The 25,265-nt window shown below is 42.5% G+C and overlaps 1 protein-coding gene across 1 annotated transcript in view; it reads left to right on the top strand.

The window, feature by feature from the left end:
• The first annotated feature begins 393 nt into the window (after window positions 1–393).
• SESN3 (sestrin 3) overlaps window positions 394–25,265 on the top strand; it is a 44,711-nt gene continuing 19,839 nt past the window's right edge. Inside the window, exons 1-2 of the mRNA XM_040054591.1 lie at window positions 394–507; window positions 23,813–23,878. The gene's annotated coding sequence lies outside the window, so the exon portion shown is untranslated. The remainder of the gene's footprint in view (window positions 508–23,812; window positions 23,879–25,265) is intronic.

Raw genomic sequence — 25,265 nt, 5'->3', positions numbered from 1 at the left:
GCGCCCACCCTATTGGCCAGCGGAGGGCACGCGCCGAGGCCCCGGCCCCGCCCCCCTCTGCCCAAGGCTGCCCGGAGACGCCGCCGGCCACGCCCCTCCGCGGCGCCGGCCACGCCTCTCGCCGCGCCCCCTCTCTCAGGCTGCCCGGAGATGGGAGCCGGAGCGGGCGCTGCCCATTGGCCGGCGGCGGGCGGCTCTCCGCGATTGGGCGGCGTTGGCGGCGGCGGGCGGGGCGGGCGGCGCGGATTGGCGGGGCCCGCGGGGGTGTGCGCGGGGGGCGGTGGCGCGGAGCGAGCGCTGGGGCCGCGGCCGGGGATGGGGGCGGCCGGCGGCGCGGGCAGCTGAGCGGCGCGGAGCGTCCTGGGCCTCCCCGTCCCGCCCGGCCGTCGCCGCCATCCCCGCCACCATGAACCGCCTCGGCTCCGGACCCGTGGGCAGCGCCGCCGCCGGCCGCCCGCCGCCGGGCAGTACCGGGTGTGCGGCAATTGCCGGAAGGTGCCGAGACAGGTATCGGGGGGCGGCCGCACGGAGGCGGCGGGAGATGCGGGAGACGCTGGTGGGGTTGATCGGGGGAGCGAGGGGCAGCGGGGCAGAGACTCGGCGGGGTGGGACACGTACTGCGACGGTGGCGTGAGGAGAAACGGGCAATAGGGCAGCGGTGGGGCGGAGGGATGGAGGGAGGCAGTGGGGCGGGGGCTTCCCGGGAGGTGAGTGCCTGGGGAGTGCGGGGTGGCGGAGGGGTGTGGGGCGAGGGGAACCCAGGGGGTGCCGAGGGGTGCCGAGTCCCGCGCCCCCATCGCCCCCGTCCTCATTGGGACGGCTGTCACTTGCCCTTGTCCCGGGCTGCCCCCCTGCATGCCGAGGGTTTGGGGGGCGCTCGGCCTTCCCGATGGCTTTGGGGGGGGGCTTGACTTGGCGCCCAGCCGCGCTCATAAAGTTTAATATCCACGAATTTCACCGGCGAAATCCATCACCGCGGTCTCCGTCGAGCCTTTGTGCGGGGGGGGGTGGGGGGGGGGTGTGTGGAATCTGAGATCAGAGCTTTAAAAATGTAAGAAAAGCGGCAAAGAATTGCCAGCCCCCCGCCCCCCAGTCGGCCAAACCGCAACCCCGCAGTGCCCGGCCGCTTCCCTGCGGATCCCCCGTGCCCCCCGAGGGGTGCGGCGGCGGCGCCCCCTGCTCCCGACATCTGCCTCGCGGGGAGCGGTAGTGGAGGTGCTTTTTGTTTGTCCAGTGCAAATGAATTAAAATTGCTGAGCTGTTCAAACTCGCCGAGTCTCCGAGCGCCCAAGATGAACGCGACGCCGGTTCTGGTTTTATTTTAATTCAATCTCTCCCAACACACTTTGCTCAAGGTTGGTTCTCGCAAATGCTAAGAAAGCCTGTAAGTCAATGAGCTCAAATATTTGCGCTCTTTGTCCAAAAACTGTTTTTCTTCCTCTGTGGGTCAGGCCAAGTGCCAATCAAAGTTGTTTTTCAAGCCTCTCTTCCCTGCAGTAGGACTGCTTTCTTCTTTCTTCCTTTTTTTTTTTTTTTTTTTTTTTTTTTTTTTTTTTTTTTTTAAAAAAAAAAAAAAAAAAAAAGCGCGTTTGGTTTTTGGAAAGGAGGTGTGTATTTAGGGGAGGGGGAGGAGAAACGTTAAAAATCGGTCAGGGAGAGAAGCAGATCTTAAAAATCCTGTTTCTTGAATATTTTAATGGAAACAAAATCTTATTAAATGTGCATGCTTGGTATGTGTAGTTATTTTTTCCATAAACTCTTGGATCATATTACAGTTGATACTTGGTGCTCAGCTCTTAGCTCAGCTTGCGAGAAATGTAATGGATCAGAGAAGCACACATCAGCAGAGTCTGATTTTTAACTGCTTCGTTGCTGGACCAAATCCCTTCTTGTCTTTAGCTTGCTGCTGTTCCCACTTTAAGAAAAACAAGTACTTAAAACAGAGAAGTTCTCTGGGGTTAAAGCCTGAAACAGCTTCAGACTTGACTTGTGTCTAAAGACATACAAATTAACCAATGCCAAATATGTCTGTAGAACAAGCAGGGAGGGAGCTTGCTTTGTTCTGCCAAATAATCAAAATGTTTTGTTGACAAATAAAGTGGTGCTTGGCACCACTTGTAGATCTAAAATTAAATTTAAGTTACTGATTTTTTTTGAAGGCGTATTCCCATCCTGCTGGGTAGGACGCCTTTTGTATATCTCTTTAATATCAGTGGGAGGTAAGAGGTGGGTACAGGGTCAGATGGTACTTTTCTGGTAACGGGAAACTCACTGGATTTGATTTATTGGTGTATTTTTATTTTAGTTTAAAGTAGTTTGGGGATAATGATGAAACATAGGAACCCAGCTGGGTCTGTTGAGGAAGGCAACTTAATGCTGCTCTGTTTTGGCTGTGGTCATTTCAATCATACAAAATTGGGGAAGAATAAAGAAACTGAGTGACAGCCCACGAAACCCTCTTGAAGCATAGGTGTTCTGTGCTTTCAGTGGTGGTACTGGGACATTCTATCTCTGTTGTAGGCTTGACAGTAAAAATAGAAATGCAAAGCTTCTGACTACATCTGTCATTATTTAAAAGTTGGTGTAATAAAAATCACTGTAGATTTTAACCTTTTGCACCTCATTGGCAAGCATACAGGTAGAAAACATGAGGAAAAAACCAAAACAAAACGCTTGATGGAAGCGAGATGCAAATTTGACCTGAGTCTCAGAGTAATAATCTTCAGATAAGTGCTGCCTCATCTGTTCTTTTGATGGTATTGGGGTTTGGGTTTGTTTTTTTTAATGTTCATGTGATAATATACTGGAAAAAATAATTGGCCTTGAAACATGTTGAATCTCTTCTGCCCTCCTCTGTTTTAAGTCTTTATTTGAAGTCGTTTGAATGCTCACAGTTTAGATAGAGCTGTTGTTAGAATCGTAAGGGGCAAAGCTTTCAACTCAGTGGCATATAATGAGATTTGAAATAGTCTAGCAGGTTTTGGATTCTCATGGGTGAAGGTAAGCTTCTCTTTCAGCTGCGAAACAGGAAAAGCTAGACGCAGCGCTTTATGCTTCGTCCAATTTCAGATTAATCAAAGTTACATTTTATTATGGAAAGTTCTATGAGGGCAGCACTGAGAATCTTGCTCAGGATTAATGGGTTGAATTTGCCTATGAAGAGGGCTTCTCATATTAAAAGGATACAATTTCCAGTCGGGTTTATTGTTATGGTACTCTTTAGATAATCAGATCTACTTGCAGAACAATTGTGGCTAATCAGAAGGGCTTGGACAGTCATAGATACAACAACTGCATCATTATTTGGTTTAGGAGAAAACAGAAAAAGGACAACCAGTAAGAGGTGATGCTGCCTTGGGTTTGGTGAATGAGCTTGTCGAACAGACAACCAAGGCTAATGCTTTTAATGAGTTTAAAATAAATGGAAGAATGACCAAAACAAGATGAATAGCTCTGGTTCATGGGATGGATGGACAGCCTTTGTAACAAAACTGTGCAATTCCAGTAGGGGAAAGTGCTTCACAGGGCAGAGGAGTGCTGTTGCCAGGTCTTTCGTAGAGGTGGCTGAGAGTTGCTGTCACTTCAGTAACCAGGACAGCTCCCTTTGAAAATGCAACATGTAGAGGGGTCCCTGGGCAGGAGAGCTCCAGGTTGTTATCCTTGAGCCTGCTGGAAACACAAGGTTCTCCTGCCTAAACAAAATCAATATCCCAAGCAAGAAAGAGGAGATTATATAGGAAGAGCTCAGTATTTCTTTGGATAAATAACTGCTTCAGGAAGGCTTTTAGGAATAAGCAAAAAGTCTTCACGGGATGGGAAATTCCTGATATGTCAGGAAATGTAAGGGCAGGGAGGATTTGCCAACTGTTCAAGTTTGGTTGCAAATTGCAAAGCATGTGAAGTAAAAGGTTCTTTTACGTGTACATACAAGACGGTTGGACAGAAAGTAAAAACATGGTTCCAGGATTAAATGTTTGGTTTGTGTTAGATTTCAGCGAGGGAGATAGAAGGGCAGTGGCAAGATGGGTGACGGAGGAGTGTGGTTTAGAAGCAACCTTCAGTGTTGGCAAGGTGGAAGTGGACCCAACTTAGCTGACCCTCCTGGCTTGAGCCAGTGTCTGTGCTGGAGGGCAGCATAAAGGCATAGGAAATCCAGGACTTCCCTGGTATTTAGACCTACCCAATCAGGGTGATCCTGTGAGAGGAGAAATGTCCATAAAAATGATGGACATAATTTGCTCCTCATCCTCCCATGCCTGTCTCCTTCCTTAGTGCAACTCTCAATACTATACAAAGTTACTAAAGCAAATATGAAAAAAAAAAAATTATGACATGATATCACCAGAAGCAGGTCATGCTAGACTAATGCAGTGGTTTTCTAATGATAAAACAGCTGCTAGAGTGTCCTCTTCCATAAGCTTTGAATGGACTAAAACTACACTGTGGTCATTAAACTTCTGAAGTAACATCAAAGGTTGAACTTGACACTGCAACTCAATGCAATTTGAATGTTTGTCTTTCCTCACATCAAATGTTCTAAATACCAAAAAGTTTAACTGGGTTTGAAAACTATTTGGGCAAATTCATAACAGAAAAATTAAACACATGTAAATATGAAATAGCAGCACCTCTCAGTATAGTTTCTGTGTGCTTTCCTGGCTGTTACATCTATCCTGTTGCCCCCTGGCAGTGATGGGTTACTGGGCAGGAGGGACCTTTGATCTGACACAGTTGGTCTATTTTTCTGTTCCTGTTAATTACAGTGACTGGAAGCTGATGAGAATGGAAATTATGGTGGGCCATGCTGAAAGGAGAAGTCACCGTGCTGAGAGGAAAATACAAGTGATAAATGTTGTTGGTCCACGGAGAGGGGGACATTTAATGGAGAGCTGGGAGATCTTGAGCACTGGCATAGTTAAAGTGGTGTGAAATCCAGCAGTGTGACATGTGAGAGTTACAGGCTTGGCTGTTTGCTGCTCATCACTTTTAATGAGAGCAGCTCCTTGGAAGGAGCAGGGAGAAGGATGTCGATGCAGGAGGACCTGACCTTACTGTCACCCTGCAGAGCTGTGGTGTTGAAGAGGAGGGAAGCTGGGAAGGATGGATCCTAATTCAGCAGGCACTGAGGGGAGCTGGCTGGGTGCTGGGGGAAAGTGATTCTACAGAAGGAAACAAAACATGTTTGGGTTTTTAATCCAGCAGAAACAAAGGCTGAGAGGGGATATGATCAATGTCTATAAAGACATCTCGTGGCAAGAGCAAGTGTGGAGAAATTAGCTCAAGAGTAGATGGATGTAATATGGTCATAAATACATTTTGGCTGGAAAATTGAAGTGTCCACAGGTATGAGGATCTGGAAGAGTTTGTTCTAGGTCTGATGCTGCCAAAAAAAGCACCCACTTTTAAGACAGAAAAATGTATGAATATCGTTAAATGATGTGGTGCTTACAATAGCAGCAGCCTAGGCTCAGGGAGTTGAGGTCATATCCAAAAAAAAAAAAAAAAATACTCACTTTCATTCACATTATTGTTCTGTGTGGGTGAGTAAGAAAGTAGCCCAAAAGTGAACCAAAAATAGTTTAATGTCAGGTCTCATAAGCCTGTGTAAGCTAAAATATGTGTCACCATGAGTCATGAAGATGCATGGAGATGCTGCTACCTGCACTGTAAAAATCAAGAGGCCTTTCAAGGATATCTCAGCTGTTTTGAGGGAACTCAACCCGATTCAATTTATTCTGAGCACAGGCAAATCGAAGTTGCTATGCCTTTGCTTGGAAAACACCCTGGGTTTTCCACAATGCAGCATCTCTGTTGTTGTTGTTGTTGAGTTGCATAGTCTAGTTGGCTTTGGAAATCTCATCAACAAACCTTGGCTGTCACAGAGAATCTTAATTTGTAAAACCAAATTATGTCTTCTATATTTTGATGCCTCTTAATAATAATCTCTCTTCACATTGTAGAGGATGTGAGGAGCTGCCTAGATGGCTTTAAATTTCCAATGTGTTTCTTCCTAAAGGAGTTCTCAAATTATTTGCAAAGTCTGTAATGAAAAATCAACTCTGTTTGCACTGGTTCTAATTTTAGCAACGTTCTGTTGTGTAAAACATTGTGTCTGCCTTCAGTGTTTGTGTCTTCCAGTCCCCTGGAGGACTGGTGAAACGTGGTGAAACCAGCTCACATCACTCCTCCTCCAACTAATCCTGCATGCGCATCTTGGGGGACGAGCTGGAACTTTCAGGAACCAAAAATGTAAAGCTATAAACCAAAAGCAACAAACCAGACTTCTTCGGGCAGTTAAAGCTGACGGCAACAGGCCCCTCACTCTCACTCTCGTAATTCATTTTTATTTTTTCCTGAAAGATCTGATAAAAAAACTCCCAACAAACTAACAACTAAGAATAAGATTATTTTCTGTGAAATAAATGCAGTGAAAATCCAGAGCTGGCTGATTTCTCTCCTTCCCCATCTTCACGAGTGTTTCAATAATTGGGATCCTTTCAGAACCTGATCCATTTAACTGATTGTTCTCCTATCCCCAGTGTGGAGTCTTTGTGTCCTGAAATCAAAGGGCAGTATGGCTCTGTGCACATGTATGCTGGTCCTCAGGCTGACTGGGTTCTCCTACTTTTGCCTTAAAAACTACTGTAAATAAATTTCCTTGTGTTTTCCTAGTTTTACTGGCTGAAAATGAGATGGCAGAACTATTAAATTTTCATTAGACCTGTAATGAGAGTAGCATGAGTGAAATGAACCTCTGGTGAACGACGCTGTTTTGCAATGAAAAGCTGTAAGAGGTGGCCTTGTAGCAGCCATACTCATTTAGAACAGTCATTCTATTTAAAAAAAAACAAAAGCAAAAACACAGTCTTCCCTGAATTACAGGGAGGGAATGGAGGTGAGAAAGGAAAGAAAGTTGGCAGGAGGATTTTCTTCAAAAGAAACTTTGAGGTTTAGTGTTGGGAGTGGGTTAGCCAAGTGTGGAGGTGTCCTCTGCTAAGATTTACTTCTGCTGGTGGGAGTGGAGCGTTGCATTAGCCAAATCACAGGCTGTGGTTTGGAGATGTGGACTCTGTGAATATTTACTTTAAATTTATGCATATTACTTAATTAGGCCTTCAAATCTCACATCTCTTTAAATGGCAGTATTTTGAAATCTGAAAAAAAAATAATACGGTTCATTAAGCATCCTTGATTTTCCCTCTCTCCCACATTGATGAGGGAGCTGCTAATACTCATTTAGTTCTTTATTTGAACCATTTTTTTTTCTGGCTAGGGAGATTTGAGAAAGAAGATAGCGGTATAATTCTCCCCTGGCTGTGCATAGCTGGGGTCTGGAGATTTTATTATCAGATTTCCATTTACAGGGCTGGAGAATAATGAGAGATCTCAAGCATAGTTTGCGTGTCCAGGCTGAATATTGGCTTTTGTCTAAGTGGGTCAGGATGGACCAGGGGGAAATGGGGCATTTTCAGCAGAAAAGAAATTTGAATTGTCAGGAGGGAGACCTCAGTTAATGAGAAATTGCACCTCATCATCTTTGGAAAAATCTGTATGGAAATAATTTATGCTGTTTAATTTCTCTGTTCTTTGCAGGTGTTCCTGTTTGTATGCAGAGGTGCTTCCCATTGCTGTCTCTGCAGCCCAGCCTGGTAGTCTTTGTGCTCTGAGTATAAGCTATAGGGAATGTAATGCAAATGAGTCAAATTGTGAAGTGCCATTGCAGGGAGGTAGGGATACTCTCCACAAACAATTTTTTTCTGATTGCCCATCAGTCTGTAGTGAAATACATTACAGATAGTTCAAGAAATTTTATGCAGTTCTTGGTATGCCATCCTGGGCAGACCAGTGTTACTGATAATAGGGGAGGCCATGATCAAGGGCTATTAATTTTAAATGTCTCTCTTAATCACTAGTTTCAAATTTTTATTATAGGATGCTTCTTGCATATCAGACATTAGATAACTATCACTTGGGGCAAAATACTGGTATAGATTGTAGTGAATATTATATGTTTATGAAGCGGAGAAACTATTTTGCCCGTGTTACAGACCATATCAACCACTGATTTTTCAAATATCTTCATTCTCACATCTTTCTTAAATTGACAGGAGTGTGTTTTGAAGCATGGGCTTTTTTCTTGTAGGGCATAATCTTTGTGGCAGTCATAGACAAGTTAAGGAGAGGCTGAACTGGGTGTAGGTGATGGTGTTTAGGTAAGAGACAGAAGTCAGTGCTCTTAATCTAGCGAGATATCTTCATTCTTTCCTGAATGTCCCTGGTTACCTGAAGTAGGGTAAGATAAATAAACAGGTACAGCCTCCTGATTAATCCCCTTTTGTTGTTGTTAATGACTCTGATATTACCCTTAAGGTAAGCACCTTGTTTTGTTAGACTAGTAATGGATTTCTAATGGATTCTGAGCTCAGCCCCCAACCTTTTGAACTTGGTAATAGTGTGAGGCTACCTGCAGTCCCATTCCTCAGGGGATCAGGTGGTAAGAAATAATAATGGAGTGGAATATGAAGTATTCCGGGTTTCATGTGTTGGGAGTAGGCTGGAACAGAAATAATAAGTCTTTATCACAAGGGAATATGGTGTGGTCAGTGTGTGGACCACCCTTTGTCTTGTGGTTTAAGTCTTCCAACATACACAAATGTTAGGATAACGTGTGAAAACCAGCAGGAATTGCATTCATGAGAATTCTTTGGAGTCACAGATCTCTGTTACCTCTGCAAGTGCAAAAGATGTTTGAAAGAAAAGTGAAAGGTAGCTTGAAAATCAGGTTTTCATCTATTCAGAATGAGCAAGAAAGTCATAAATACAATAAATATATCTCAATTGCTGCAGTTTGGAATCAAAATGCATAATTGTGCATCTCTTTTAAGCATATTGAGTTTCAAATTAGTTTTGTCATGAAACTGGAGAGAAATGTAAATTCTTTCAGAGTCAGTTGACACTTTATAGGATGGATTAAAATTGTTCCTTAGAAAGGAGGAATAGTTGCAAGAATGACTCCTCACTTAACATTTTCAAATGAAAAATTCATGCTTCTGAGCAATTGCACATAACCTCAGTAAAATGAAGTTATGTTCATGACAGTGAAAGAATACAAGCTGTCTTGGTGTAAACCATTCTAGAGCAGTACACAGCTGCTTACTCAAAATCATCATTTATTTGTCTCTGGGCAGTTTATTATTGCATTGGATTTGCTCTGGCTGATACTAACAAAACAATTGAAAGCTAGCATATGTTCTCTCTTCCATATGAATTCTGCAGTTAAAAACTGTTTAATAAGACAGTCTTAACAGTGTTGAACCTAATTTAATAGCATGTGCTTGTAAATATGTTTAATATCTCCTGCTGTAGCATGTGGTAAAGGGAATATAGTTACATTATTGTCTAAATGTATCTGGAGGGGTTTTGGCCATATGGTTCTAAATCTGTTTTAAAGTAATTATGCCTATTAACTAAAAAAATAAAAAATATTCCCCTCTGAGTTGATTGACATTCCTCTCAGTAAAGCACCCTCATTGCTGATTAGAGGTGTGGAAATAGTAATTTGTTCTAGCGTTTAGAAATTTGATTAGACCTCTAATGAAATGGAGCGCCTACGTGCTGTCTAAATATTCTACCTGACACCAGCTGGATCTCATCCAATGTGGAAGAACACTTGAAATGTTGCTTTACTACAATATGTTTTGTGTCTTGAAGTCAACATGCTGCCTGCGTGCAAATACCCACTGGCTATTCAGCAGGCAGAGCAAACCTTGTGCCTCCCTGGAAATCAGCATCAAGGTGTGATTGTTCCAGTGAGCACTGATGGCTCAACTGCAATATGTGACTTAGAGTTAGAAAATGAAGGCAACTGTTCACAGAGAAGCACCCATACTACTGACTGTAAGCTGGACTTCAGGTGGTTGTGCACATGTTACACACAACTGGATGTGTGTATGAGGTAGAAACACACTGAAGTTCCCAATTTGTCCCTGTTGTTGTCTAGAAAAAAGCTGACAACAACACACTATAGATAAGAATTTAAAGTTGAAGCACCACTTTTCTCTCCCTGTTATGAGCTGACTCGTTCAGTTCTCTCCAAAAGCTGATTGCAACATCCATTATGTGCAGTGGCAGCTGTTTGACCACCCATGTTTTTTAAATCCTCTTTAATTCAGTTGCAGCCATTTTCACTCTAGACCACCATGGCTAGAAAACCCTAAACTGGGACTCTGTTAGTATCCTGTGGTGCAAGCTTCCAGTCCCAAGTGGTAGGAGACATATCAAAATACTTTAGGAACACTTGAGGTTCTTGCTGTTCAATAGTCAGCAGTTCATTTTGACTAGTTACCTTCTCTCTATGAAATCCAGAAGACAGGGTCTAATGCTTCTCACTAGAATCAGACATGGCCTTTTGTGTTCTTTCTTGTGTTCTGTTTTTTGAGAGGTTCTTTCAGTTCTGTTTCTCCACCATATTTAATATTTTTACATTTTGCTGTTGCCACATTTAAACAAATGCAGTGGAAAGGTTGGATCAGAAGAACTCCTGACTACTTTATGCCGTATTAATGCTTCAGAAAATATTTTCATCTTCTTTTCCCTCCAGAAAACCCAAACAAACTGTTCAATTACATTTGTATTTTAAGTTTGGTGTTACTGGGGAAAGACTGGATGAGGCAGTAATGTTTGGGGTCATTCAAGTAGAATCTGCTTTGAAATAAGTCACTTTTATTCCAGCAATTTAAAACTTGTCTCGCTTCTGTGCTGGTGCTTGACAAGTAGTTAGGAGGAAAGGTGTGTTGGTTGAAAAGGTCAACTTAACGTAATTAAAGGCTGAAGGAGCCTGCAGCTGGCACTGTAGTTCTTCAGGAGAGATGGAGCTTGCTGCCTCTTCCACCAGGGCAGGTCCAAGTGGAAGGAAAGCAGGCTGCAGCCATGGAGGGTATGCTGGAAACATCTTTCACACATGGCTTAGAAAAGCAAGAGGTGAGTGCAGGTGGAAGGAGGGTCTCCCTCCATACCCCTGCTTTTTAGGCCACTTGTGCAAAAGGTATTAGATAAAGGTGTAGTTACTTGACCTATTTATCCAACAGAAACTTGCCATACAAGCAAAAGCAGTTTGACTATCCAGTGCTGTTGCTGTTTTGTATGGGACACTCCTTTGAGTTAAGCTGTGCCTCATGAATACATAGAGGCAGCATCCAGCCATCCCAAATGATTAATTTGTCTTGTTTGAGAAGGTAGGTCTATGGCATCAGTTCTTGTTTCCCAGAAAAGTTGGACAAAAAATTGCATGGTCTCACCTCTGTCTGTATAGAGGTAAGGCTGGTGCAAGTAAAGGCTGTGAATGTGACTCGTTGGAGCTCGGCTTACTCTGTTGAAAAGTCTCAATTTGAGGTCAAGTCAACTGGAAAGCAATGGAAAACCTTATTAGGCGGTGTGTGTTAATCACTCTTCCATGGCTACAAAAGTCTTTATTCAAGCAGGGTATAAAATAAGTGAGTTTATTATTTCTTCATTACTTGCTGGTGCTTTTTTTTTTTTTTTTTTTTTTTTTAAGAGTTGTTAAGTCACCAAACTGTAGCAAAAGGCCGCTTAGTAAAAGTGTAGGCAGTACTCTGAGAAAATGGTAGCACCTGCCAGCAGGGGCTGGAGGTAAATCTGAAGTTCTGTCAGTCTGCTGGCCTGGGTGGCTGGAGAGGGCAGGAGTAGCTGATCTGTCTCTGGACAGGTCCTGTATTTACATGCAATAAATCTTCTCTAACAGTTAGGAGTCTTCATTTTTGAAAATCAGCATATCTTTTAAGCTCCGTCATGAAAATACATTAGTATCCTAGGTCTTTGCTGCCACCAGCTCTGCTACATTAAGTCAGTGTGTTTTGGAGATTGTATCTCACTAATGACTCACTTTGGTAAGATGTAGCTTAAGATGCAAAATGTTCTCTGAAAAAAAAAAAAAAAAAAAAAAAAGAAGAAGAAGAAAGGGGAAGAAACTGCCTGACTGCAAGAATTCTTATGGTCGTTCCAGCACGTCAGTGGCTTGCAAATGTGCTACTGAGATGAAGCCTTTCCCGTCTGTCTCTTACCCAGACTTTCCCAGACTAATCAAATGTAAAACACTGTGTCAGCTCCCTGCTCGTTGTAAAACAGTCTCCTGCCTTTGCAAACAAGACTCCTTGGAGAAGTCATTTGTTCTAATTGGTGACCATTTTAGGATTTCCTATCAGGTAAAAAATCAAAAGGGCTCACTCTTGGTTTTCCCTCTGTGGCCCTAGCACCTGTACTATTTTTCTGGACTTCCTTCAGGGAGATAGTATAAGAAGACCTACTTCAGTAAACTCAGAAGCATGATGTGGATGCCACCTCCTTCTGAAAAATGCTTACAAGTCAACTAATCAAAAGAGTCTTAAGCTCCTGACTTAGACAGCAAGGCGCTTGCTCTTGGAAATTGTACCTTTAGGCTAGAGGTAAAGCGTGTTAGTCAGGGAGATTTTATTTTCGTCTGGCACACTCTCTCTGTTTGAGTCATCAACCAAAGAAAGATGGCAAGAAAAGGTGCTTTTCTTAAAGCAGGAGGATATTGCTCCTCTTGGATGTCCAGGAGGGCTATCCCTTCCCAGGCGGAGCGAGGAGAGCAGCTTCAGCGTGCCTTGCATTATTTGAACTGTTGCAAAGATGGTCAGTGATCATCAGTCGTACACAAGCATTTGTCCAAGAAACTTGTACCAAGGGGGCTTCTCATTTTCTTTTAAAAGCTTTTCAATGGATTAACTTGAAATTTAAGGAAGATCAGCCACAAATTTTGGTATGGATTAGAAAGCTTATAACAGGCTCATGTTTTAATATTTTGATGTTTTCTTGAATGTTACTGCAAACAGCTTAAAGTTCTTCATGGTGAGGTAACATAGCCAATATATGCTTATATTTTTCCAGTACCATCTATCTAAACAAATATTATCTGCCCATCAGGTGAGTAGTGAAGGTTCATAAGTAAATTGTCTTTATGTTTTAAGGTTTAGGCTTTTTTTTTTTCTTCACTTTTTTCAAATCTAAACTGAGGAAATTTCTGATGGGACGCATTCAGAAAAGGGGAATAATAACACTGGCTTCCTAAAACCATGTTAGTAAAGAGCTGAAGTGTAATGTACTTCAGATTCTGAAGTAAATTATAAGATACCACCTGTGTTGAGCAGGCAGTGTAGGAATGTGCTCACCCAAGCACTAAGGAGCTCCATTAAATGGCCTGCATCATCTACACTGTATTAGCACATTGCTTATTTCTGTGATGGTCTAGTTTAGCTAAAAGGCCTCCTTGCTTGGGGGATGCCAATTCCTATCTCAGTGAGAAAATAGGTTCCATTTTTAAATAAGACTTAAAGAATAAGTAGTATTTTTGAACCAATTTTTTGCAGATATATGAGAGCATTAGGGCAGACACAGTGGGTCGGGTTGAAACTTGGACTCCAGTCTCTGGCAGTGGCCAAGGGAAGATATTGAAGAAAGGAGACACGAAATGGAGCAATTTGTTATGTACTCCCACAGCACTATCTCCCAGGCTCCCAAGTGTTTGCTTCCTGAGCTGAAGGTGAATTTTCCATATTTAATAACCTTTTTTGTATTTCTCTTCCCTGAACTTGAACACTTCACTTTTAAACACACACTGGCTTTTTGTCCGTAGCATCTTACAGCAAGGATTTCCACAGCTTAGTTGCACATTATGGAAAAGGCTAAGTACCTCTGCTTGAGCTCGTCGCCCGCTGGCTGGTTCATAATCTTTTTATTGGAGGTGGCAGAAGCACACTATGCATGAACTGTGACAGCAAGGAGGCAATCAATTAAAATTATTTGACATGCTTGTGACAGCAGCATCAGCAGTTCAGAGTTGCTGTTTCCAGGACTCAAATTACTGTGTTTCACGATCCTGTATGAAAAAGAGAGCTGAAAACTAGCTGAGAGAGCTCCAGTACTGAGCCGAGCATATTTTCCTCTTTAATCTGTGTGACAGGATTCTGTTTTCTGAATTTTTGCGAGTTACTTGCATGATACTTAAGATAGTTCCTGCATACAGATTCAGAATAACTGCTATGATCATTTGGTACATAAAAGGTATGGGAATAGCAGTTTGAAAGCCCATGCTTGTGCCATTTGCTTGACTTTCTTATGTCTCTGAATAGAATTTGGTTTTATGTAGTACTTGGTTAGTGAAAGGTGCTTGTGAGTGTATGTCTACAGAAGCATTTACTACTGATCAAAGAGATGGTGTCCTAGAAATTTTTATTGAGCTGAAAATACTACAAGGACACAGACTTACCAAAAGGGAGTCTTGGCAGGGACACATGTTAAGTTCATTTCTGGAGTATGGGGCTTCTGCTCACATCCCTAGTCCCTAAAGTGCAACGAAGAGGTGCCTGTGATACGCTCTAGGTAGCAAAATGTGTGTCTGCAGTGGGTTTGCTGCTCTTCTGATAAAATTCAGACTTCCCACCCATGTGTCCTGGTTCAGTGGCAGATCAGGGGAGCAGGCAGAGTGCACCTCCTACTGAATTTTAAAAGAACAACTACAAGAAGAGTAAGCTATATGGTGATATTGCAGGGTGAAAAGTAGTGGAAATGCCTGGGAAGCTGGATTGTGTGATCCAAAATCTCATAGTTACAGGTCAAACAGGTTTTCACATTGAAATGGTCCTCAGCCTTTGCCTACTTGAGTTAAATTCTGTGGTGGGTTTCCATGGCTTGTGTTTGATAGTCTGTAAACATGAAATGCTTGACTTTAGTCACAAACGTTGCTTGAATAACACCTCAGGCAGCAAAATACTTCATACACTCTCAAGTGCAGGAGACCTTGTTGCTGTTGATAGTCTGTCATGCAGGTAAGTTGAAGCTGAGAAGGAAACAATTTTAGTGAGCTGGTGCAGAGGTCAAAGCCCAGCTTTCTTCCCTGGAGCTGTGGGGGACTGAGATGCTAATCAGAGGAGGATGTTGTTGTTATTTTTTCCATTAAAGTGCAAAGGTAGGACTCCATACTTGCTGTGAGCAGATCTCTTTATGTTCACTCCAAGCCGTCAACTTCATCCTTTCAAATAGAAACTCAGCAGTGGCTGACTTAACATTTGTCTGGTTTCTCAAGCCTGTTGTGCAGCAGAGCTTCATGTGCCTGCCTGGCTTAGGAACTGTTTACCAAAGACTTCTTCAAAACCAGTGAAGCCAAGAACTTCCTTAAAACTGGCCTGTAGAAGAGCAGCAGTTGTGCTAGTGACTGCAGTATAGGCATAACCTCAAGAGTCTCACCTTGGTAAAAATCCAAATCCTAATGCTTTAGGGCACACTGTGCCTAAAATGTCTCTCTCTCTCTGCTGTTTGTTGCAATGAATGCAACACCAGTAACTAAGAGGAGAGACGAGAGAATGCAGCCTTGATGACGGTCCCTAGTTAAAAATTCACCCAGTCTGTTTTTATAGTAACATGTAGTTAAATGCATCTTCTTCTCTATAAACCCTTGGTGATGATGGTCTCTGCTGAAACACTGTAGCACTTGAGGATTGTCTAGCATGAATTGCAGTAGAGTCCTTTCAAGACTTTCTTTAAAAAATTGTCTGAGTGTTGTGTAGTGTACTGCCCTTACATTAATTTAGCGTTTCAATCATTTTTCATCTTTGAAATACTTGGAAAAACTAAAACCAAACAAAAAAACACCACACCCTGGGCCACTTTCTTAACAGTAGGAGGATACAATTATGTATTTACAGTATGGATGAATACTATTCTCTTTTGCTTGCTTACAAGGCATGTCTTTTTAGACAATACTTCTATTAAAAATTCGGTAGAGCATTCTTGGGAGACAGTTTTGCCAGAGATACATGATGGATTTGCATAACCCCCGGGGTCTTTCTCTCTTTTTGTTTTTTAATCTCCAACTGGCAGTATGCCCAATAAATCAACTGTGTGTGTGTTTATGAATTGAAGTATTTAACCATTCAATTACTGTATTGTAAAGAGGCTGTGCTCTCAGTCATTAATTTAGGCATTAATTCAGGCCTGTCAAAGCAGCTGCTGTTCTATCTGCACTTTCTAGCAAACATTTGTTGTACCTGTTGGCAGTGTTCTTCTGCATGGATCCAGTGGGGAAGTCGATCCGGTCTCTCCATAAGAGGATGGAGGGAGGCCACATGTGTGACCACAGGCACTACCCTTGCCCACGCTGAGCCTGCCCACGCAGCCTCCTGAGCACATGGGACCCTTCTGGCAGAGTGAAACCAGGCTTGGTTAGCCCAGGCAGGACAAGGCAGCCCTCTGCATGGAGGCAGGGGATTAAAGGATATGCTGTGGCGCTTCAGAGAGCCTTTCTTAGCACGCAGCGCTCCTGTCCTGGCTGATGAGGAGGCAAGTTAATTCAGTGCAGTTTTGCCAACTTAATGGCTAAAGGCTATGTTCTCCAAACTAGATAATACTGGTCTGTCTCAGTATGTCAGATGTGGACTAAACCTGAAAATGGAAGGGAGCCAAGGAACAGATGAAACAAGTCCCAGCTAAAACCACTGAAGTTTTCTAACTTTTGCTCTTAATTTCTGGTGCTGTTGAAACATAGAAAATGCTCTTCTGCCGTGCTTGTAGTGTATTGAGTCATCTAGACATTCACTCACAAGATCTTCTGTCCTGAGGGCAGTTCTTGAGGAGCACACAAACTCCAGTGTTACTGCTGGGTGTGCAGGGAGGGAAGGAGGTGAAGTTCTCCACGGGTGGACGAGAGAAGCATTGTTTCTCCTTTTTTCTATTTTCCCCATAAGTTTGGCTTTGGTTTTTTGTTTGGTTTTGGAGTGGTTTTTTGAAGGCTGAAGTAGACCAGAAGACTATTTGTTTTCTGGTGGTGATAGGTGTTTTGCTGGTCTTCAGACCAATACCTGGTTAGCCATGGAGTCCTGTTAGTCTATGGTGGAAATTCAGGCTTTTGCATGACACAAAGTTGTTTGCATGAGTTGTTCTCATCTTGAGTTAGACACCACCTTCCTTTTTTTCATTTTAACCAGCAGGCAGCTGGCTGACTCTGATTTGGGTGCCTGTGTTTGGTCAGTTGAGTTTCATCCTTGGTATCTGAGAATGATTGGTGCATGAATAAGAAGTCAGACTTTGAGGCTTGGCTTATATTAAATGGAAGTGATTCTCAAGCAACAAGGAAGTAGAAAAAGTAGCTGTTTGTCTCTCATCCTTTTCAGATGTTCATAATCAATATTTAGTTTTGGCTTGGAACCATTAATTGAGCAAATTTTCTTGTGAAGGTCTTTCCATTTTTCTATTTAGAAGCCTCAGACTTACTTACACAGCTAGATGTACTCTGAACTTCAGCCAATATTAAGTTACAGGTGTGTCTTTAACTTGATACGTTTAGATCTATTCTGACCTTAAAAAAAATTGCGAAATACAGTTCAGGTTTCTTAAATAGTGCTTTTCAGCATACTTGTCACTCTGACGTTTGACTTATGGACCTCGTCTGTCTGCTCCCAGTTGCAGTTGGAGGTTGGTTTTGGTTGATAGGAATGATCTCCTGGACAAGGAGAGAGGTGCAGCAGTAGGAGCAGTAAGGATGCAGATGTAGGTTTGCTTTATGGAAAAGGCATTAGGTTTTTCTGCCAGTAACTTTGTGTTCGCTGCTGAGTTTTTCTCCCATGGGCCGAGTGTACCGGATATCTTTCAAAGAGCGAGGAACCATTGGGGGACTTCTGCCTGACCATCCATCTTGGGGGGGTAGAAGTTGCTGACCTTTGGTTTCTAATTAGTGTGGATTGTGTTCTTAATAGCTGGTAGAGGGATGGGAACTTGGGATAGGCTTCCTTTTATTGTGTGAAATCCAAAAGGGCTGTAACCTGTTACCAGAGCAAAAGCTCTCCATCAATTGTACTGCACTGGCTCTCTTCCCAGCTCTTTGCACCACTTCATCAGCTGTGAGGCACAAAGATGCCAAATTCTTAATGTTAAAAGTTACTGGTTTAAGTATTTTGAAATGCTGTTCCATTTAAAAAAGATTTCCTGCTGTTTGACTTCCTCTGCTAATTTTCATCTTTATGGCTTAGTTTGCATTTTTGGAGTTGGACAGTCTGTTAAGAGGAAGAAACTGTTGCAAAATCGTTTGAAATACCCCTAACAAATGACCGTAGGCTAGGACTTTTGCTTTGTGAACTCTCAACTTTTTGACATTGTTTGTTCTGAACATTTCTTTTATTGCTTCTGGAGTTATATCCTGGGTTTAATTATAGGAATGGGTCAGCTGTAAGGAGGAGTTCTGCACTGTCAGCAAATAAAGTGTTATGCATCATTCAAGTCATTGCTCTTCACACTTTTGGCTTTTCTTTTTCTACAGATATTGTTTTGAATAACAGGACACCAAGGTTTACCCTTCAAATGTGTATCTAAATTTTTGAAGTTGCAGTGCAAACTTCACGTGAGGTGAATTGTAGATATGTTCTGAAGCTAGCAAGCTCCCAATTTTATTACATTAGATGTCATAAACAGATTTTTTTTTTTCTTTAAAGAATGGTACATCAATAAATTGTTGTCAATGAATGTCAAAATTTCAGAGCTTTGCTGAATATACTTCTTTGTTCTTGTCAATCAGAGTCTCCCAGGAGAACTGACATGTGAAGACAGGTAAACTGTGACTATTGAGTTTTCATTTTTGTCAGCAAGAGTGTGTAGTTTTAACTAATACATTAATCCTCTGCAAATTTACAGCAAATAATAAAGTTACCGCCTAAAATGAGTTGGATCCATCCTAAACTTCTGCCACATATCGAAACTGCTCTTCCTCTGCCAAAGTTGGGTGGCTGAATTAAAATGCATCTTGGCATGCACAGAAATAAGCAAAATCCTTCCTGCATCCTAAGGAAGAGTTTGAATAAAAGTACATGCTAAGACACAACCAGTGTTCAGATAGCACTTTTTTTTTAATGCTTTCTTCTGTTTTCAGTGAGAATGGAATAAGCAGATGGTCCAGTATGACTGTATGACTAAAATTGTGTTACAATTTACTGAAAATCAGAGCATTTGACTGTAATTAGAGCCAGTCGAGGTAGACCCTGTTTCAGGATCCAGGAACCAAAAGTGAAAATGTGTTCAGTAACAACAGTGGGAGTAGGAAAAACCAGTTTGTAGGTAGGGTTTTAACCACCAGCAGCAGCAAATAGTGCTGCTTGTAATGTGAACTAAAGTTCAAGGCATTTATGTCTGTCAGCTGAAAACCGAATGTGAGCTCCATAACATTAAGTCTGTGAGACTGAATTGGTGTATTTTGAGTTTGAAGAACTGTAAGATAAAGCTGAGACTGGGAAAAAAAACCACAATTCCTTTGGGAAGATTTAGCCCCAGATAGGGAATCCTAAATCTAGTTCTCCACTCCAACCCAGTGACAGACTTGATTCAGATTATTGCTGCAGATGATAGTGAGTATTTTAAAGAGGTAGACCACTGAAGTTAAATAATAAAGGTCCTTACAAATGCTAGATGGTAGCAAAATTGCTTGTAGGTTGTAATGTAAGAAAAAGTGTAATAAATAAGTTACTCATTACTTTCCACCCAAAAATACATTTCTGCTTGTTTATGAAAAAAAGAGTTTGTTCCTCAGGAGAAGCTAATTTTGGGATGCCCTTAGGATTTATATTTGAACTTGTGTCGTTTCTTATCCCGATGTCTGGACAGTGGTGGCAGGTGTTGTGAGAGTGGGGGGTCTGAGTCCCTTCCTGAGTGCTTCCCGGACACTTGCACTGAACTGGGAGCTTGCAGGGACACAAGTGGCAGCGTTGCCATGGCTCACAATAGTCCCTCTTGAATGTTTTTTCCCTGTGATTCCCCTCCCCCCTGCCCCCATCCCGCTGAAGCATGACCACCTTGATGTCAAGTGCAGGATGAATTAGATTTTATGTGCTGTGTGTATAGGAAGCCCCCATGCACGCATAGCAGTGCAACCACTTACTTCTTTCCCATCTTTTCTGAGTACGTAGATATTCAGAAGTACCTCCTAAAGCAGCTTTTGACCAGCCCCACCGGCTGGCGCTTCCATTCTCAAACAAAACAGCCTCCTTTTACAGCTTGCCAAAAATAGCCATTTCTTCAAAGCCTGAGGACACGGTGATTCATGCGGCAGTGAGGAGGAAGAAAGGTTATTGCTTTTGCTTTATGTTTTGTGAGGAAAGCTGCGGTGCTGCCCAGTGCCAGCTGGGCTCACGCTCGCTCCCCCTTAGCCTTCACGGCCACATCACCAACCCCAGTGGCTCTGGCATTCCTCGCTCTGCCACCGCAGCCTGGCAGCTGTTTGAGATGCAGGTGCCGCATCCCAGTGCCCATCTTGGCTCTGGAGGGAAGGGTGTGCAGCCACAACTGAAAATAAACCCGTGAGACGCCAAGTTGCAGATTTGTGTCTGTGGGTTTGTGCAGAGCTCGCCCAAGGACAAAGGTATTTCTCCCAGTTTATAGCTGGGCAAAGGGGAAATGCTCCTACTTTGTCACCGTTCCGATTCCTGATGAAGCTCCCGACACCACTGCAAGTGTGGTTTAAGGACAGGAAGAAGTCACAGGCAGAGCTTACGTAGGATTTTTCATGGATTCCTGCATCAGCTCTCCCGTGCTGCGCAGAGGCCTCGTTCCGCTCTCTGACACCGCAGTGTGACGGTGACGCTGCTGCTAAACCTGCTCCGAGGCTCTGGCTTGCAGCAGCCCCGCTCTCAGGAACCTGCTCACGGCACACTTTTTTCTGCTTTGAGGGCCTTCATCATCTCATTCCTTCTGAGGAAACAGCCCTCAAAAAGGTACCAGTCTTAACGTAAATGGAAGTTGTTCTTACTCCAGCAATGTGTTCCTGGAGGATCATGAAGCAGAAAATGACTGGTAGACGTGCGTGCAGCATTTTAGTTGCTGAGCAACCTGTTTCTTGCTTCAGCCTCTTAGCAAAAGAATCCAGTCTCAAATAAGATATCTGGGACCCTTGCTGACTCAGTCATAGTGTAACCTGCAAAGATTATTTGGACTAGAAAACAAAATGGCTTTCTTGGAAAACAAGAAGCTTTGTAAGAATTTTCACCATGAAGGACCCTACGTCTGCACTGTTCCTTTCTAATTCCCATATACCATTTTTTATGTTTGGGTTCTTGGGCAGACCTTAAATCATTGTTCTAGATAAAGCATGCCCAGAAGCAGTGGTTCTTATCTACAGCTCAACAAAGCCAACATTATCTTTCTCAATGCTTGTAAACTTCACATGTTTTTATTAATAGCATCCGGAGGACTTGTGCAACCGGATGATGTTTGCTCCTTTTGTCCTCACAAGCTTGTTTTAACCAGTTTTAGTAAAATAAAAGCTTTGGCTAGAAGGCAAAATAATCTTTCTTGTTGATGGAAGGTAAGAATATACACTTCTAATATCAAAAAAACCCAGCTCCCTGTAAGTGTCTAGTGATAAGACTCATCAACGTGAATGATCATGTTTGGGCTTTTGGGGTTTTGTTTTTGTTTGTATTTTATTTTTTTCCAGGCTTGTTGTGGGGGTTTTTTGTTTGGTTTTTTGGTTTGTTTGTTTGTTTTGTTTGGTTTGGTTTTTTGTTTGTTTGTTTTGTTTTTTTTTTTTTTTAATTGCCACCATCCAAAAGGAGTTTGATTTTGCTCTTTTTGTAGTAGATTAACACACATTTTTCATGTCTGACTATCTCCTGGACTTTCTGTCATCATTCACAGGAATTAACTGTTGATACTTACCTATATTCATCCACCCAAGTACTGTTTCCTCCTTTCCTCAGCAGTAGCTTATCTGCAGGCTCAAAAGAGTAATAGCAGTCACCCTGAATGGGAAAACAGGGGCATGGAGCCCAGATCCTTGCTAGAAGAAACAAAGGGATTTTTTTGCCATGGTCTGGCCTCAAGGACCAGCTTTGCAGAGCTGGAAGAAGGTGCAGATCAGGCAGCGGCGTGGAGAAAGTTCAGCTCTGGTTTAGACCTGTGCTCCAATGAAAGCTGATGGTGTACAGGTATCCAAGTTGTGTCACTCACACAAGCTACTTCCTCCAGATTATTTAGTGTGAAATAAAGTTTAAACTGTAATTTCCAGATATCCTTCATAAAACAACTAAAATCCAAGCTTGGATCCAATCTTGGAAAGCATTTCTTCTTTTTTAATGTTGGCAAAAATGACTGGCTACTGGCAAGACTGTGTATTTGAAGGCAGAAGATGTCTTCCTGTGTCTTGTGTAACAGTGTGAGGAAGGGGTTGCATGTGCAGATACCAGGACTCTCTTCACCATTTCTTCATACTTTAGATTGGGTACTTTTTTATACATGAGAAGTGTTTTACAAGATTTTGAAGCTGTGACAGTAGGCAGCAGATGCAGGAAGTTGTCTCCTGGCTGCTGGGCTTCATGCAGTTGATCCAGCTTATTTCTGCATCTTTTAGCAGCTAATTGTTCTAAAGTCACAAATTCAATTGTCCTGCAAGAGTTTGCTTTGGAACATCTTTCCTGAATAATCATTGCTGATTTTTGCATGTTATTTCTTAATCTAATTTAGAAAGGACAGGATGTTTTTAAGGATCAGGACAATAGTTACGCAGCTCCAGTGGCTTAATTTTCCTGCGTTGAAATCAGTGGCCTGTTCATTATGGAACTGGCACTGCTGTTTGTGCACACAGCAGTTAAGCTTAACACCCCCCTGGTAGAGGTATTTAAGAGTCATTTGTTGTGGAAAACTTCAGACTTTTATGTTAGGGGCACGAAATACTTAGTATGCAAATCCGATACTGCTGTTTATGGATGACATATTAAGAGTCACCAACACTGTGGTTGCAGTTAGGGACTTGAGACAAGTGTGCAGCCAGCCAGATAGGTGGAAAATAACCATAGAGAGGAAAAGAAGAAAAGACTAGAAGCAACTGCTTTGAATTATTGCAAGGGAAATTCAGATTAGACTTTAGGAAAACTTTAACAGTCTGAGGAATTAGTCACTGAAATAAATTACCCATGGAGAGGAAGGAACCTCCAGGAGAGTTGGACCAACATTGGTCAGGAATCATGTGGACAGTGTTGGTCCTGCTCCTGATGAGTTGGAGGAGCAGGCAGCCTCCCCAGGTCCCCTTTACCCCTCTGGCTGGCAGCACAGTTTATCTTAGTCCAGTTTCTTATCCCCAGTAAATCAAAAAAGTCCTCTGGCTCTTGTTACGCTATCAGCTTGTTCTGTACTAAATATATCCTCCTGCCTTGTAGCTGGGGTTTGCACACCAAGGTTCGTGCTGCGTGCAGTGTGCTCCAGGCTCGGCAGCGAGCAAGGCTGCCTTTTCGTCAGGTTTCTAAAAAATGCATGTAACTGGGTCTTGGTGGTTTGCTTTTCATGCCAATATTTGGAACATAAAGTTCCTATGCTCATCACAACACTAAGGATCTCATCAGATGCTGATATTGAAAAGAACCAGCATCTTGCTTATAATTTCCTGAGTGTGGGGTTTTTTTCCCCCCTCTGTTTTTAAACTTCCATTCAATCCAGTAAAATGGCTAATCTTAGCATCGTGGCAGATGTTTTGTTGCTATTGTCTGTGTATCTTCAAACTGTAAATGAACTGGGATTAGATTTTTGGGGGTTGTTTCTGCCTTACCCAAAACTGGTGCTGTTCCTTGCCAAAATGAATGCTATTCCTTCAAGCAAAGTACAGGGGATGCAATGCTGATCTAATGTGGTGTGGTGCCATACATCCTCAGGCTTTGAGAAGAGAATTGAATCCAGACCTTGAAGCTCTCATCTTGTGAAGTGAATATGTAATTCCTGACAGTGACTGAGTTATGTGACTGTTTTGCAGGAGAAGAGGGTACAAGTCTCCCCGCCGTTGACAAGAGGACCAAGTGCCTTTATACCAGAGAATGAAGTAAGTTTGCAGTTGGCTGGGCTTGGTGATAGTTTTGAAAATAATGACACCGAAGGATGGTTCTATGACCATGCTTGTTCCATGGTACCTAGATGAGCTCCCTTGAAAGGCAAAAGCAATGGTTTCTCTGGAGCAGGTGCCAGTGGGTAAGATCCACCCCATTCTTTCACACAAGTGGTACTGTTTGACACCTCTTCTGTTACCAGCGTTCCCAGAGACAGCCATGAGTGACAGCTCTGCTCTTCTCGCTGGGTGTGAACACAATATTTGTAATGTCAGACCTGAGGGGAGGCCTGTCCAGTATTGCAGCAATGTGATTATGTAGTTCTCAGAGCAGTGCCTGACCCTCAGTTTGAGAGAACCTGCAAATGTGACTTCACTCCTTACACTGTAGCTGTGGCTCTTGAGAGAATTTTTGGTTGAAAGGTAGGAGTGGGTTTCAGCCTCGAGATTTCTGCCATGACAAATGCCGACGGTGGTTTGTTAAACAAACAACTACCTTTCTCCCTCATTCCTTGTCATGAAATGGTACAGTGAACAGAGAGGATTTAGTGACAGAATAGTAACACACTGAAGTGATAATAGCACTACTGGTGTCAAAGGCTGCTTTATTGTTGCAATGGAAAGAATATGGGCAGAGAAATAATGACTTTAATTGTAAAGGTTCCTAATAACATGCCATGAGTCTTTGAAAGCAGAATTTTTTTTTAAAATTATGCCTGTGGATGGAAATAAATCAGGAGGAAGTACATGCACAGTATGAAGAGGATAGTAATGGAGATGGAGATAAAGCTTAGAAATAATCATATGGCATATTGCTATGCATAACATAGCAACAGCACAGTCCTACAGGATTATATTTTGATTCTGTCAGCAGAATTTCTTTCTATAACTTGCAGTGTTACAAGTGTGACAAGCTGGAGAAGATTAGAAACCTTACCAGAGACACAAAAAGTATGATTTCTCCAAGAAAGCTCTAAATGAGACAAGAATCTCTTAAATACATGGGAGATACACTTGTTGAAGACTAAGGGGGACTCCTAGGAGTGGAGCAAGGTATATACAGGGAGATAAAATGGTCTCTGATGTGTGAATAAAACTCTGATGCTAAAAACATTATTGAGGACAACTGAGAAGGCATCGGTTTGGGTATAAAACACAGAAAAGCTGCCATAGAGGAGATACACATGTAAAAATGATGGAGCTGCCTATCTGTGTAGCTGCTTCTCCCCTTTCTTTCCAGGCCCACAAATTAAACCAGGAAAGTACAGTGGGGAGAAATGAAAATGTAGTATGTTGTTTTGTGTTTCTTTGTATGTAACTTCTATATAAGATCTGATAGAAAAGTATTTGAGACATGGTCCACTCATCAACCCATCATAAAGAA

The sequence above is a fragment of the Hirundo rustica genome, chromosome 2 (genome assembly GCF_015227805.2).
Source record: "Hirundo rustica isolate bHirRus1 chromosome 2, bHirRus1.pri.v3, whole genome shotgun sequence".
Classification (NCBI taxonomy): domain Eukaryota; kingdom Metazoa; phylum Chordata; class Aves; order Passeriformes; family Hirundinidae; genus Hirundo; species Hirundo rustica.
The sequence above is the reverse complement of the archived record's forward strand: the minus strand, read 5'-3'. Positions and strand labels throughout refer to the sequence as shown.